Below are 14,703 nucleotides of genomic sequence, written 5' to 3'. Positions count from 1 at the left end.
CCAATTGGAATTATCACTGTATCCAGACACTTACTAGTGGATTTACTTCCTTTGTTCAACACACTATAGCCTGATTAAAATTACATGGTAATTGAAATTTCGTACGATTGACCTGTCTTCCTTCAAGAACAATCAACGTCACGTCCAAACTGTTCGCTGTTGACAAGCTGTCGCTTATGGTCTGTTCACTTCCACTATTTAGCTACTGTTATGAAAGAAGCATGCATATTTCGTAACAGTCGTGTGTGTGTGTGTGTGTGGGGGGGGGGGGGGGGGGTTCGTGAAATCCGAAGAAAAATGTTCAGATGTATGTAATCTCTTCCTTTGGTCGTCCTCCCTCCTCATTCATTTCAACTGGAAACTTCCCTTGTTGTGAAGGCGATGGAGAAACTGCAGCCTTCTTCAATGATCCTGACTTCAGCCACCGGTCCATGTTAGAAGTAATAAACTGGTCAAAAATCGACTTATGAAATAGGTATTGCATTGACAAGGCAATTTTAACATTTAATGATGCCTGGGGCCGCATACGTGCCAACGAGTGCTGTGATTGGTCGACAAAAGCTCACTCCGCGCATGCGTAAAAGGTTTCAGCGCATCTAGCGCCGTGAGCCGGCTCACAAACGACCCCCGTATTGTCGCTAAACAGTCGATCAGAGAAGCCGCATTCTACGGCACGAAACTGTGTATACGTTCTCACTTAGGAACCGCAAAGACTGCTTGGGGATACGACCTGAAGTAAAAGTACACATGTTTTTCACACGAAAAAAAATTACTCATTATTTGACACGATTTGGTGAAGGGCGACCGCGGACCCCCTAGAAAGAGCCGGCGGACCCCTAAGGGGTCCGCGGACCACAGGTTGGGAAGCCATGATGTAAGGTGAACACTCATTTTCGAATGACCGTGGTGCTGGGTCAAGAGATGGAACTCTGAACCGTAGCAGATTTCCAGATAAGAAAGAGTAATTAGAGGCAGCGTCACAAGAACTGGGTTTTCTAGAGCATGGAACGATTGCTTCACAAAGATATAAGCTCGCCGGATGGAAAAAAAGGCGGAACTTCGTGCAGTTTCACGGAAAATGACAGCAGATACCATTTGAGCCATAGCCTGAACGAATTTTGAAACTTTTCGAAGCGCTACAATCAGCATTTGTTAACCCAAGTGAAATATCAGACGAAGTCTGAAGTTGAAAGGTACCTAAAACAAGACGCATGGTTTTACAGTGTTGTAATATGCACTATTGTTAAGAAGAAAATACGCTAAATCTGGCCTCTTGTGGGGGACTTGGGGAGGGGGGGGGGCAGTATTTTTTTACTTAAAGGTGTGAAAGATTTCAAACACTGCCATTGTGTAGTACACTAAAATAATAGAGATGTAGATGTCGTCTATGATGCCATTTTCCATTAGCATTGTGTTTGTGGTTTAGTGTCACAGTATACAATATACTGAAAGTGACCCATTTCCTCCGTTCGTCTTTATACATCACATGATCCGAACATGTGTTGCGGGGAATTGCTATAGGGTGTGTAAGCCTTTCATCTCTGTTACTTCTTGAACCCCTCAGGGGACACTTTAAGTGAGGTGTCTGAGCCGCTCTGGATTAGCCGAGCGGTTTGAGGCGCAGCAGTCATGGACTGTGCGGCTGGTCCCGGCGGAGGTTCGAGTCCTCCCTCGGGCATGGGTGTGTGCGATTGTCCTTAGAATAATTTAGGTTAAGTAGTGTGTAAACTTAGGGCTGATGACCTTAGCAGTGAAGTCCCATAATATTTCACGCACATTTTTGTTGGTCTGAATGGTGAGAAAGACTAGAAAGTGTCTTTACTGTAAGAACTTAAACCAGAAAAGGCAGGCATGCTTATGGCATGGACCGAAGTCGAGGCTCTAACACTAACCCTAACAACAAAGTGTTGAATTGCTTCCAGGTCGATACTCGTGGGCGGGCCACTCCATTTCCGGAGTTGTCCACAAACGACTGCCGGCCAGATGCTGCTGTGTGAGTCATTTCGCTACTGACACCGGCTCCGAACTGCTTTTCTGCTGCACAATGCGGAAAAATGTGCTCATGACCTTCCTGATGTAGCGTTTTCTTAAGCGAAATGCGAGAATCACAGCCTAGCTCTGAAAAACAACCCCATACCTAACCACAGCCGACGCTTTACTTCACTGTTGGCAATACGCATTACTTCAGGTATGGTTCTCCTGGTATTCACCAAACCACAACTCCACCGGATTGCCAGAAGGTATACCGTGCTTTATCGCTCCAAGTCACTATTTTCCAGACAAGCACTGTCTGGATCCGCTGCTCACATCACCTGAAGCGCCACTTAGCAGTGACCACAGAAACTTGCGGAATATGGGAAGCTGCTTGACCAGTGTAGCTCATTCTTCTGAACTCCCTATGAAGAGGTCGTTGTGGTAGCTGGGCTGCCTGCTGACAGTACTTTGTAACTCAAGAGCGATTCCTTACACTCACTTCATGTGACCTTTCACAGCCTCCCTCTGGCCTGTTCGACGGTCCTTACCCGACGGTACACGAGATTTGGCTGGTTTCGGTTCAGTTGTAATTGTTCCCTCGCGTTTACGGTTGATTGTAGCATCAACAACAGTTAGTAAATGACAGACGAAGGTTTCACCATGCATTTTAACAGTTGTGATAATTCGCCTACTGAGTTTGTCTCGCTACTGTTGTTACCTGTTGTCAGTGTGTGATTGATCAGTCATTACCTATGGGGATAACTTGTTTAAGTGGGGTCCAAATTACTGTAATAAAATTACGATGTTAAAAATTGTTCAAACATTATTTGGAGGCTAGTTAATATCCTTCTCTACGGCTTTGACTGCAGGGAAAATCCACAGAGATTACTTTCGTGATAAGAAGCGGTGACAGTATGTCCTAATACATTGAGAACTTTGGGACTGCTTGATTTCTACACTCCTCTCTCACGGCTGCTGCTTGGCTCTAGTACTAACTACTAAACCCCAACGAATATTTGAGTCGACCTCTTATTGTTATCCCGACTGTCTGCCCTCAAAGGTAATTGTGTTTTTACAGATACAGATACTGTCAGCTTAGAGATAGCCACCCAAACGGATGGCGGCACTCTTCAATCTCAGTACTCTAAAGCCAATTGGAACTTAGCGGATAACCACTCCCTAGAACTCTTGCTAAAAGTAGCACGACTGTCACGTCACACCCATTTTATCGGATAGCTGGAGGATATAAGCTTTGCCTCCACTTGAGCCATCCCACTTATAACACTAAATACAGCGGCCAGAAGTGTGAAGGCAGTTGCTGGAGGGGTGGGAACTCGTTTTTCCATCGGTCTTATTGGTGTACCTCCTCCTTACGACGTAGCACGAAATTGTCGGCTGCGCTCCGTGTGCTCTGGAGGTGTCAGTGAGCAGTGGTGGCAAGGGTCGATGACCATCTAGGAAAAAGAACGGGCCGTCGAACGAACGTTGGTGGCCAAGCTGATGTTTGGTAATTAGCGAGTGCCCATTTACAGCGCCTTGGATTATTTTGCTACTGCTGACGGCGGCGTCACGTAGCTGCAGTTGGCATCATTCAGATTCAACGACCATGACAGCCACTGCTTGCAGTTTTGTGGCAACTTCACGACAGGGCGGGAAATGTGTGCTGTGATACAGCTACACTTCCGTCGTACCACTGACTAACCATCAAATACACAGATTAAAAAAAAAAAAAAACTTTTCCATCACCTCGGTTTCCAGAACACCTGAAGATAGACTTTGACTGTATTGTATCTCAGGCGCAGTCCCTTTGGCAGTTCAGAGACGTCACTAAACCCGCCCAAAGATGTAAACAAACATGCATGAGCAGCGCCGATTAGTCGGATGGGGTCAGACAGCCCATCAGTTCCAGTCATTCCACCAGGAAGGAGGTACACGGCTCCTGTTGTCTGTACTTCAACCATGCCTAGACGGTCACTACTGCGATTCGATCGCTTCCGCATCGATACTTTGTGCCAGGAAAGGCTTTCAACAAGGAAAGTGTCCAAGCGTCTCGGAGTGAACCAAAGCGATGTTCGGACATGGAGGAGACACAGAGAGACAGGAAATGTCGATGACATGCTTCGCTCAGGCCGTCAAAATGCTACTACTACAGAGGATGACCGCTACCTACGGATTGCGGCTCGGAGGAACCCTGGTAGCAACGCCATCATGTTGAATAAAGCTTTTCGTGCAGCCACAGGACGCCGAGTTACGACTCAAACTGTGCGCAATAGGCTGCATGATGCACAACTTTACTCCCGACGTCCATGGCGAGGTCCATCTTTGCAACCACGACACAATGCAGCGCGGTACAGACGAGCTCAACAACATGCTGAATGGACCGCCGAGGATTGGCATCACGTTCTCTTCAGCGATGAGTGTCGAATATGCCTTCAGCCAGACAATCGTCGGAGACATGTTTGGAGAAAACCGAGATAGGCTGAATGCCTTAGACACACAGTCCAGCGAGTACGGAAAAGTGGAGGTTCCCTGCTGTTTTGGGGTGACATTATGTGGGGCCGAAGTTCGCCGCTGGTGCTTATGGAAGGCGCCGTAACGGCTATACAAAACGTGAATGCCATCCTCCGATCTATAGTGAAACCATATCGGCAGCATACTGCGAGGCATTCGTCTTCATGGACGGCAATTCGCACCCCCATCGTGCACATCTTTTGAATCACTCCCTTCAGGATAACGACATCGCTCAATTAGAGTGGCCAGCATGTTCTCCAGACATGAACCTTATCGAACTTGCCTGGGTCAGACAGATAAGGGCTGTTTATGGACGACGTGACCCACGAACCACTCTTAGGGATCTACGCCGAATCGTCGTTGAGGAGTGGGACAATCTAGACAAACAGTACCTAACTCGGATAGTATGCCACGACGAATACAGGCATGCATCATTGCAACTTGACGTGCTACTGGGTATCAGAGGTTCTGGTGTGTACAGCAGTCTGGACCACCACCTCTTAAGGTCTCGCTGTGTGGTGGTACAAACTGCAATGTGTGGTTTTTATGAGCAATAGAAAGGGCGGAAATGATGTTTATGTTGATCTCTATTCCAATTTTCTGTTCAGGTTCCGGAACTCTCGGAACCGAGGTGAAGCAAACCGTTTTATGATGTGTGTATTTGCAGTAAAAATCACCGCCCATATGATTACCGACTGTGAAAGAATTTTTGAAGTAGAGAACGGGAAATAGGAGCTTCAAAATATAAAATTCTGCACGACTTGCAAATGGTCCACTGTGCTATATCTATCTTCAAATCTAGCTTTCCATCAACCTCATTAAATGCAAGAGACCTCCTTGAAAGGATGACATATAGCTTTCATGACGTTTTTTAAGTAAATTAAACCTAATGCTAAATACAATGATATATATAGTTTTGTTCCCTACCCTTTGTCCTTTAAGAAATCATTTTTGTGTCAACATCATACGTCCCTTGTTACTGCAATACATGGAAATACCCCTTGCATCCGGAACAGTCATCGGTGAGGGCCTGATATTGGATCTGTAACAAAACAATTTTGTACAAGTCCTTTTCAACATTTTTCTAGCAGCATACGTAGGGATGTAAAAATAATTAACACCTAACAAAACGATGAAGTGTTGGAAAAAAGTGTCATGTATTTCACCTGCAACATCGAGACAAAAGTGTGCACCGATAATAGACATTTGAATACATTGCACAACGATTATGTATGCTGACAGAGAATTCAGTTCATAGTGCCACCATCATATTCATTTCCAAATAGTATGTACCGCTCTACAGATTCGTTTCCAGTCTATTTCAAGGGGAGGTAATTCTTCATCTTCTTCGTGGCCATGGTGGTCCTGCAGGCCTCTTTGGCAGCTTGTGCCATTCGCTGCTCTGCTCGCTTGATAACGCTTTTCGTCTATTTTTGTGCAGAATTTGTATCAGGCTTTCCCAAACTCAAGGTCAAGCACTTTCATATTATTTATAACAGCTGTCAGGCCGCCGTTGACCTTACGTGCTGCCATCTTGGTCGCTATGTTGACTATCTTCTTGTCCTACTGTAAATGATATCGGAGTATCTTTTTGTCCTGCTATGAACGATAGTCGCAGACCCTGTTTCACAAAATTCCTTGTATCGCGATAATGGGGTTTGCGGTGAAAATGGGATTAATCCATACATGTTATAAAAATAGATGGATGTATGTACAGGTATGTATAATTGCGTGTGTGTTCCATGTCTCCTCTTAAATCACTTGAACAGTTGGTCTGTCTGGAATGAATCGTTGTGGGTGGGGTGGAGGGAGGGTTGTGAACCACTTACCTTTCATTGTGGTGGGGGGGGGGGGATGAAAAGAACTATAGCCTACAACATGTGAATGCCCATTATTTATTCAGAACGAGAGCACTTAACTGCTTGCTATGTACTTTACAAATTATTTAGAAACTGTATGAAACTTTATCTCGGCATAACCCCCACAAAATGATGGAAAGGAAGAAATATTATCACTTACTACTTTTTCGTAGTTCATGGAGTAAGACTGTATTATAAGATGCGACAGTTCGATTTATACATATCTGCTATTAACATGGCCCACAACTCATTTTGCAGACAGTATCTACATATGTCACTGAATGTGTCTACAAATGTATATCACTCTATATTTTAGAGATCAGACATAAAAACCGAGATGCTTGAAAAACTACTGTAATGTGCATGTCAATTTCACTTATTACTTACTTACATCTTTTGTGACCAGTATCCACATGCATAGCTGAATGCAGCCATAAAAAAACATCAATGAACCATACACAGGTCAGGGGACATGTCTGCATCAACCTTGAGTTGCAAGAAAATGAGGTATGTAGGCGAAATTTGATAGAAATACAAATGAAATATGCTTAGAAATATTTGTGAAATTTGTTAAATATATATGAACTATCTTTGACACATGTATACAGGGTCAAATGCATGAGTACCAAGTTCAGTCTGGACCCCTGCAAGGATTTCAAACTAAATTTGTTACACATGTAGTTTATGATAGTACATGAAAAATTGTATCTTCAGTACATTTTGTGTGAACAGGCCCCATATTTCTATTATCGAATCCACTTTCATCGAACGAAATTAATATAAATAAAATTGTGCTAATAATATTCCATTTTTAAAATTTCATTTAACAATATCACATCAATAAATATATCAGTTATAACCACTAATTTTAACTGAATGTAAAACATTAAAAACTCACAGACAAAAACTATTTTTTGAAGTTAAGCATTGAATATTAATCCGTTATTAATTTTTAAAATTCTTTAACTTTTTTATAGTCAATTATTTTTTTATTATGCATCTTAAAAATTCACATTTAATAAATTTATATTTTCCATTAAAAAATAAATCAATTATGTGGTCTTTGATTCATAAACTATATTCCCAACCATCATAATTTTCCTTTAATCACATAAAATCGATAAAAATTCGAAAACATTTTTATCATAATTCTCAGCATGTAATGTGTATGATAAATAACATTTCTGAAGATTTATCAAATGACGACTTTGATGTATAATTTATAAAGAATTATTTTTTTCTAGTTTTGATGTATTCTAGAATAAATTTTTTATATTTATTTGAGATATTGTCCTTAGGTGTTAGACTTTTATAAAAATGTTTAAATCTTTGATTTATTGAAGTTTACAATTTTTTCTGAATTACATACTCTTCACAATTTATTACACTTTCATCGTTTTTAAATCATTATAATAAATTCATACGTCCATCATTTGGAATTCATTTGAAGTGTTCTTTGTAATAATGTTTAGAAAAGTTTTCTCCACATATATACAATTTCCTTTTTACTATATTTTTTCTGATATTCGTTTAAACGTCTAAACATTGTTCTGTAAGCACTTGTGTATATTTCTGTGAAATAAAATTATCAACTGATTTCTCAAGCTTACAATTTTTACAAATCTTAAATTGAACAACTCCCATTTACTAAGAATAAAATATATCAGAAAAAATATAAAATAATCTTTTTGTCTTACATCATAAGTTTTTGATACCCATTTATTAAAATGAACCCATTTAACAAAAGTTTCTGATTTTTGTGTTCTGTAACTTTTTCAACAAGATAATCTGAATAAATAGCTTTCTGTAGATCTTGTTCAAAAAAGTTCCTTTAACGCCTTCTCATAATTTGTGTGATTCATTGGAGTAAATAACTTCTACAATTTCGAAAATTTCGATTGACCAATTATCTGTGAACCATTTTCTAAAATTTCTTTTAGTTTCCTTATTGTTACTTTATTACCTATTTTATATTTACGATTACTATCTTCAAAATTTATTAAATAACCTATTTGTAATATTCTTTTCATTTACTTCTTAGGGCTTAATTTTTATTGTTGGATATTTTGTATTCATCAACCAATTTTTCAGTACATTTATATTTTAATTTACAAGCAAAGTTTGTCCACATTTTTTCTTTTAATATTATATTGAATTTTTCTGCAGCAAATGCTTTTAATTCCATTAAAGTTAATGAATGAATGAATGAGAATAGCCTGTTTTGTCCCACTGAGGGCAAAGGCATCCTATGAGTAGGGCTAGCTGCTTTTAAAGCCTCACTTGGTGTGCTACTCCAGGTAAGAGGGTACTGCCACTTAATGTAGCCTACACATTGAATTACACATGATCACTTAGTTGTAGTTCTAGTTCTTTCCACTCATTTCTGTTTCTGGGTATGCTGGTCCATTGTATTCCTGTTTGTTTTCTGAATAAGTCCAACCATTTGCGTCTTGGTCTTCCTGGGAGTCTCTTGCTGATGTGGGGGTCCCATGTGATAGCTCGTACTATCCATATGTTGTCCTGCATCTTTGCCATGTGGCCACCCCATTTTCATTTGGCCTTTGTAGCCTGTTGTGCTACGACATCTTGTGTACGAAGGTGTTCGATATTCTGTCTTTCAGAGACATGTCAATGAACTTCCTATGCATTTCCTTTGGTATAACTGTAGAATGTTCCTCTCTTCGGCTTTGAGAGCCCATGTCTGACATCCATGTAATAATACTGGAAAAATGCAGCTTTCCAGTGCCTCCATTTTGAGCCTCCTATTCAGTTTTCTGTCTAGCAATGTAAACTTTAAGGCCCATAAAGCTTTCGAAGCTAAGGAAACTCTTTGCTTTATTTCTTTTTCCGTTTTGTTGTTAAAAGAAATTATGTGGCCTAGGTATATTTATTGTAATGCATATATTAGTTCCTTTCCTTCTAGATATATTGGTGTTTTCTATTCAATTGTCATTACTTACACTCCAGATTTGTTCATTGTGAGTCCTGCAATCTAGCTTTGTGTATTAAGCTCCTGGAGCATTGATTGCAGTTCCCTTGCAGTTTTGGCGAAAAGGACTATGTCGTCAGCGAACCTCAAATTTGCCAGTCTCTTGCTGTTCAGGCATATTCCGTCTTTCTTATTCCATTTTAGTTTCCTAAATATATCCTCCAGTAAGCAGGTAAATAGTTTTGAGGAAATGGCATCCCCTTGTTGAACTCTTTTTTCCACAGGCTATAACTCCAGCGAAGCTGTGGTTTTGAGTGTTCCAATTGCGTGTATTTTGTTTCTACACCTTGATTTCTTAGTGCTTGAAGTATGTTTGGGTGTTCAACAGTATCTAATGCTTTGCTGTGACCAATGTAAGCAAGGTATATTTTGAGGTGGCGGTTTTCCATTTTGTCTATTACATGATTAATGTTGGGAATATGGTGCTAAATCGTTTGCAGACTCCTGCTTGTTCTGAGAGTTGGTTCTCGCCTAGTGTTTTTGTTAATCGCCTTATTAGTATTTTCATGGACAGTTTACATACGTTAGACACCAGGCTTATGGTCCTGTAATTGTTCATGTTATGTTTTATACCTTTTTTGTACTAAAGTACAATCACACTTGTTTTCCACCGACTGGGAAAGTCTTCAGTTTCTTATGATTTGGTTGAATACTTCTGTGATGATTGGTGTTAGCAGATCTTGGACTTCTTTTAAGAGCCCATTGTATGTGTTGTCTTCTCCAGGTGACTTTACATTTTTCAATTCATGATGGTTGTTCTAGTCTCACTATCATAGCAGGTATGGTTTCAGTGGTGTTTGGGTCTGGATCGACAGGGTTGCGGCCTGTGGCTTTCTTTGGTAGACAACTTGCGTATATTAGTTTGTTGAATTCCATTGCTGATTTGATTATATCCTCTGTTGTGTTAGATGTTCTCCTGCCTGCCTAGTTTGCTTGCTTTTCCTACACTTCTTTGAAATTTTTATTTTTCCCTCACCATTCTATAGTCTCTGCTAAATTTTAATTGTTGGATTACTTGGATGTTCTATATTATGTTTTGCTGATTAATGACTAGCATTACGTATTTCATGAGTTCTGGAAAATCTTTATTATAAAGTTATTTTTCATTATCTGTTGTAAATTTCTTGGTTGATAAATTTTGAAATTTTAAAGTAAGATCACTTTATAAACTTTTACTTCACTTTTTCATTTTTTATTGCTTTTCTAATTCATCACTAATTAAATAAAGACCAAATGTTAATATATGTATTTTTTTAAATATATCTTTTATGAACATGAGAACACAGATTTTTACCAAGTTCAGTTGAATAAATGTTGTGTTTTTCAGTTCGTACAAAATTGTTTTTCAGCACTGTTTTTTGTTGTTAAGGAAACAGTATCTTGTAAATATCTATTATTTTTAAAAATACATTTCGTTACTGCTTCTGATTTGTTTTTCTTCTTCGTCATCAATTTTATAAGCATAGATTTTCATTCTTAAGCCACAAAATTCCTGCATTATTTTTCCATTACATTCCTCTTTAATTTCTCCTATTACCTTTTACTTACTTCAGATATATCATAAATGTTATCTTTATTAAATCCATTTTTATCAAAATAATCAATTGTTGATTTCATATCTTTGTAAAAATCACAAGTTTTTATATTATAGACATAAATATCAGTGTCTTAATACCAAAGTTCAATTTTTCTATGTACCTTGGTCTCGTAATGTTCTAGTGGAAATTGTACTTTATTTCTTTTAACAAATCAAGTATAAGCATTTCAATATAAGCAGGTTTATGAAATAAAATTTTAGTTTTATTCACATGAATATCACCTAAAAATTAATTAAAAGTAGTTATTTTTTTAAAATGTGGTTTAGTTAGTACATTATCATATTTATCTGGATTTGAGACTTATTTGATATCGACTCTGTTTCATCTATTTTCCATTGTTTTTCCAAATACTGAATTGTTTACCTATTTGTAGAAATATTTTTCAAATTATTTTCTGCTTTCATCTTCATTTCTCCATGTAAAACTGTATACTATTTGATCACTCACATCGTTTAAAAATTAAAACTTTATATGTTATTGTTATTTTCATTACTAGAGATATATATTGTTTAAGATTACTCTAATCAACAACATAATTACATTTATTAACTGAAGTGGTTAATAATTTTTTATTTAGTTCGAAGAACAGTTTTATTATTGAGGCTAATGGTAAATTTTATGTAAATATTTCGGTTATTTTAAATACACCTTTTTCTAGAAGTGTTTGAAATTTACCTTTTTTCAACTGGAAGTTTTCGCTTCATCTCATTCAGATCTACCATATGATTAATATTAACTCATAAAATTACCATATGAATTCTTTTCATTTAAATTTTCTTAATAATTAATTTCTTTTTCTGGATCCAAATGTTTTATACATTTATTATTTGCTTTAACAAATATTTTATAACTTTTTGATATACTCTTATTCCTTTTTCAACCATGAAAATTATTCCATAATCTTGTAGTAATTCAAGAGGTTCATCAGTCATTCGTAATGTAACATCTCATGATGGACCAGGTGCCATATAATCATATTTAACATTGCATCTCATCATAAACCAAATGCTATATAATACCTGGATGGATATAGATAATTTTAGACCTATTTCTATGCCATCAGTGCTTGCAAAAGTTATCGAAATGGCTGTGTATGTAAGGTTAATTAATCATTTTATATAACACGATTTGCTATCAAATGTACAGGTCGCCTTTAGAACTCACTTAACAACAGAGAATGCTATATTCTCTTTTCTCTGTGAGGTACTGGATGGGCTAAACAAAAAGTTTCGAACGCTTGGCGTATTTTTTGATTTAACCAAAGCATTTGATTGTGTTGATCACAAGGTATTGCTCCAGAAGTTGGACCATTACGGAGTAAGTGGAGTATCTCACAATTGGCTCACCACTTGCTTTAGCAACAGGCAGCAAAAGGTCATTATTCACAATGTCGATAACGGCTGTGATGTGGGATCTGAGCAGGGTACTGTCAAGTGGGGGGCTGCTCCTGTTCCTTATTTATATAAATGATATGCCCTCTAGTATTACAGGTAACTCTAAATTATTTCCGTTGGGTGATGCCACTAGCTTGGTAGTAAAGGATTTTGTTTGCAACATTGACTCAGTTTCAAATAGTGCAGTACATGATCTTAGTTTATGGCTTGTAGAAAATAAACTAACATTAAATCACACTAAGACTCAGTTTTTAAAGTTTCTAACACACAATTCAAGAAAAGCCAACGTTTTAATCAAACAGTATTGGCATATGATTAGTGAAACTGAATAGTTCAAATTACAAGGTGTTCAGATAGATAGTAAGCTGTCGTTGAAAGCCCACGTTCAGGATCTTGTTCAAAGACTTAATACTGCCATTTTCACTATACGAATGGTATCAAAAGTGAGTGATACTTCAACACGTAAATTAGTCTACTTTGCTTATTTTCATTCACTTATGTCGTATGGTATTATGTTTTGAGTAACTCTTCCCATTCTAGAAGGATCATTTTGGCTCAGAAACGGGTGGTTTGGGCAATAAGTGGTGTGAGTTCATGAACCTCTTGTCGACCTCTGTTCACGAGTCTGGGTGTTTTGACATTGGCCTCTCAATATGTATATTCCTTATTGTCGTTTCTTGTTACCAATATTAATTTATTCCCAAGAATAGGCTGCTTTCACTCTGTTAATACTCGGCAGAAATCAAACCTGCACTTGGATCAGACTTCGTTAACTCTTGTGCAAAAAGGTGTGCAGTATTCTTCTGCAACCATTTTCAATAAGCTGCAGCTCAAATTCAAAAATCTTAGTAATACTCCACGTGCTTTCAAATCGAAACTGAAGAGTTTCCTCAAGGGTCACTCCTTCTATTCTGTCGAGGAGTTCCTTGAAAAAATTAAGCTGATTCATATTGTACTACTGGTAGCGTTTACTTAAACTTATGGACTGACTTTTTTTCAGTTTCATGAATATTTATTTTTACCTGTTTATTACTTTTATGTTGTAAATTCGTGTACTGACATGATCCATGACCTTGGAGATTTGCTCCTCAATTTGGTCCTATGGAACTTGGTGTGTAAATAAAAAAATGGAAACCATTTTTATGTATAATTTTCAAAAAATCTAAGAAATCATTAGTAATGAAGTATCAGCTATTAAATGGAAATCATGATATTCATGAAGAATTTTTATATCAAATTTTCGAAAAATTTTATTGAGCATGATTATAATCTTCTAAGTTTATTGTAGTATTTCAGATTTTAGTTTTGGAAAAAGTTTTCAATTTTTCACATTGGATTCTTGCTTGACCTTGAAGAAAGTTCACCAAGGTTAAAGCTAAAATATTTACATCTATCAATAAATGTCATTTTTAAATTTTCTGTTATCTACGAAAACAGTAATTCTATTTTCATTATTTGGTATTAAATGTATTTGTTTTTGTCATAACCTATTTCTTTCACAAACAAATGAGAATGATATTAAGATAAATTATGACAATAAAGCGGTAGAGAAGTTGGATGTTTTCATTGTAAATTATATTTATTACATAATGGATTATAAATTATATCATTAAATGATCATGACGATGAACTATACTACTTTTATGCATAATATTTTCACACAAAAAGCAATTCTTAAATTCATTATGTCTAGATTGTTCTTCAGAAGTTAACAGCTTCATTTGTTCAATTTCAGAATAAATTTCCTCAAATTTTTCAACTTATTTTCGATATATTGTGTAAATTTTTATAGCAGTTTGGTACTCTATAAACAACTGGATTTTTCTGATGTTCATTTATGTATTCAGTGTAATAACAAAAACTGCTTGGTTTGTGTTTTTGATATTTCACAGTAAAGGAATTTTCTGGATCGGGTTGACAGATATTTATTTTTAACGATAAAAATCAGAAATAGGTGTAGACAACGAAAGGGATTATGGGTAAATCTGTGATTTTTAAATGCTATTTACTGATTTTTTTCTAGTAGCTCTGTTTATTCTGGGTTATTAATTAAACATTTTATGAAATATCATCAAATTTTTATTCATTATTATTAATATTGAACTCAAATACAGCTTAAGTGGTAATTCAAAATATTTAAGGTTTTACATCAGTATTGAGCCTAAAATCTTTGTTGTTGTTGTGGTCTTCAGTCCTGAGACTGGTTTGATGCAGCTCTCCATGCTACTCTATCCTGTGCAAGCTTTTTCAACTCCCAGTACCTACTGCAACCTACATCCTTCTGAATCTGCTTAGTGTATTCATCTCTTGGTCTCCCTCTACGATTTTTACCCTCCACACTGCCCTCCAATACTAAATTGGTGATCCCTTGATGCCTC

Source organism: Schistocerca piceifrons, chromosome 6, assembly GCF_021461385.2.
Source record: "Schistocerca piceifrons isolate TAMUIC-IGC-003096 chromosome 6, iqSchPice1.1, whole genome shotgun sequence".
Taxonomy (NCBI): domain Eukaryota; kingdom Metazoa; phylum Arthropoda; class Insecta; order Orthoptera; family Acrididae; genus Schistocerca; species Schistocerca piceifrons.
This window is presented reverse-complemented; position numbering follows the sequence as displayed.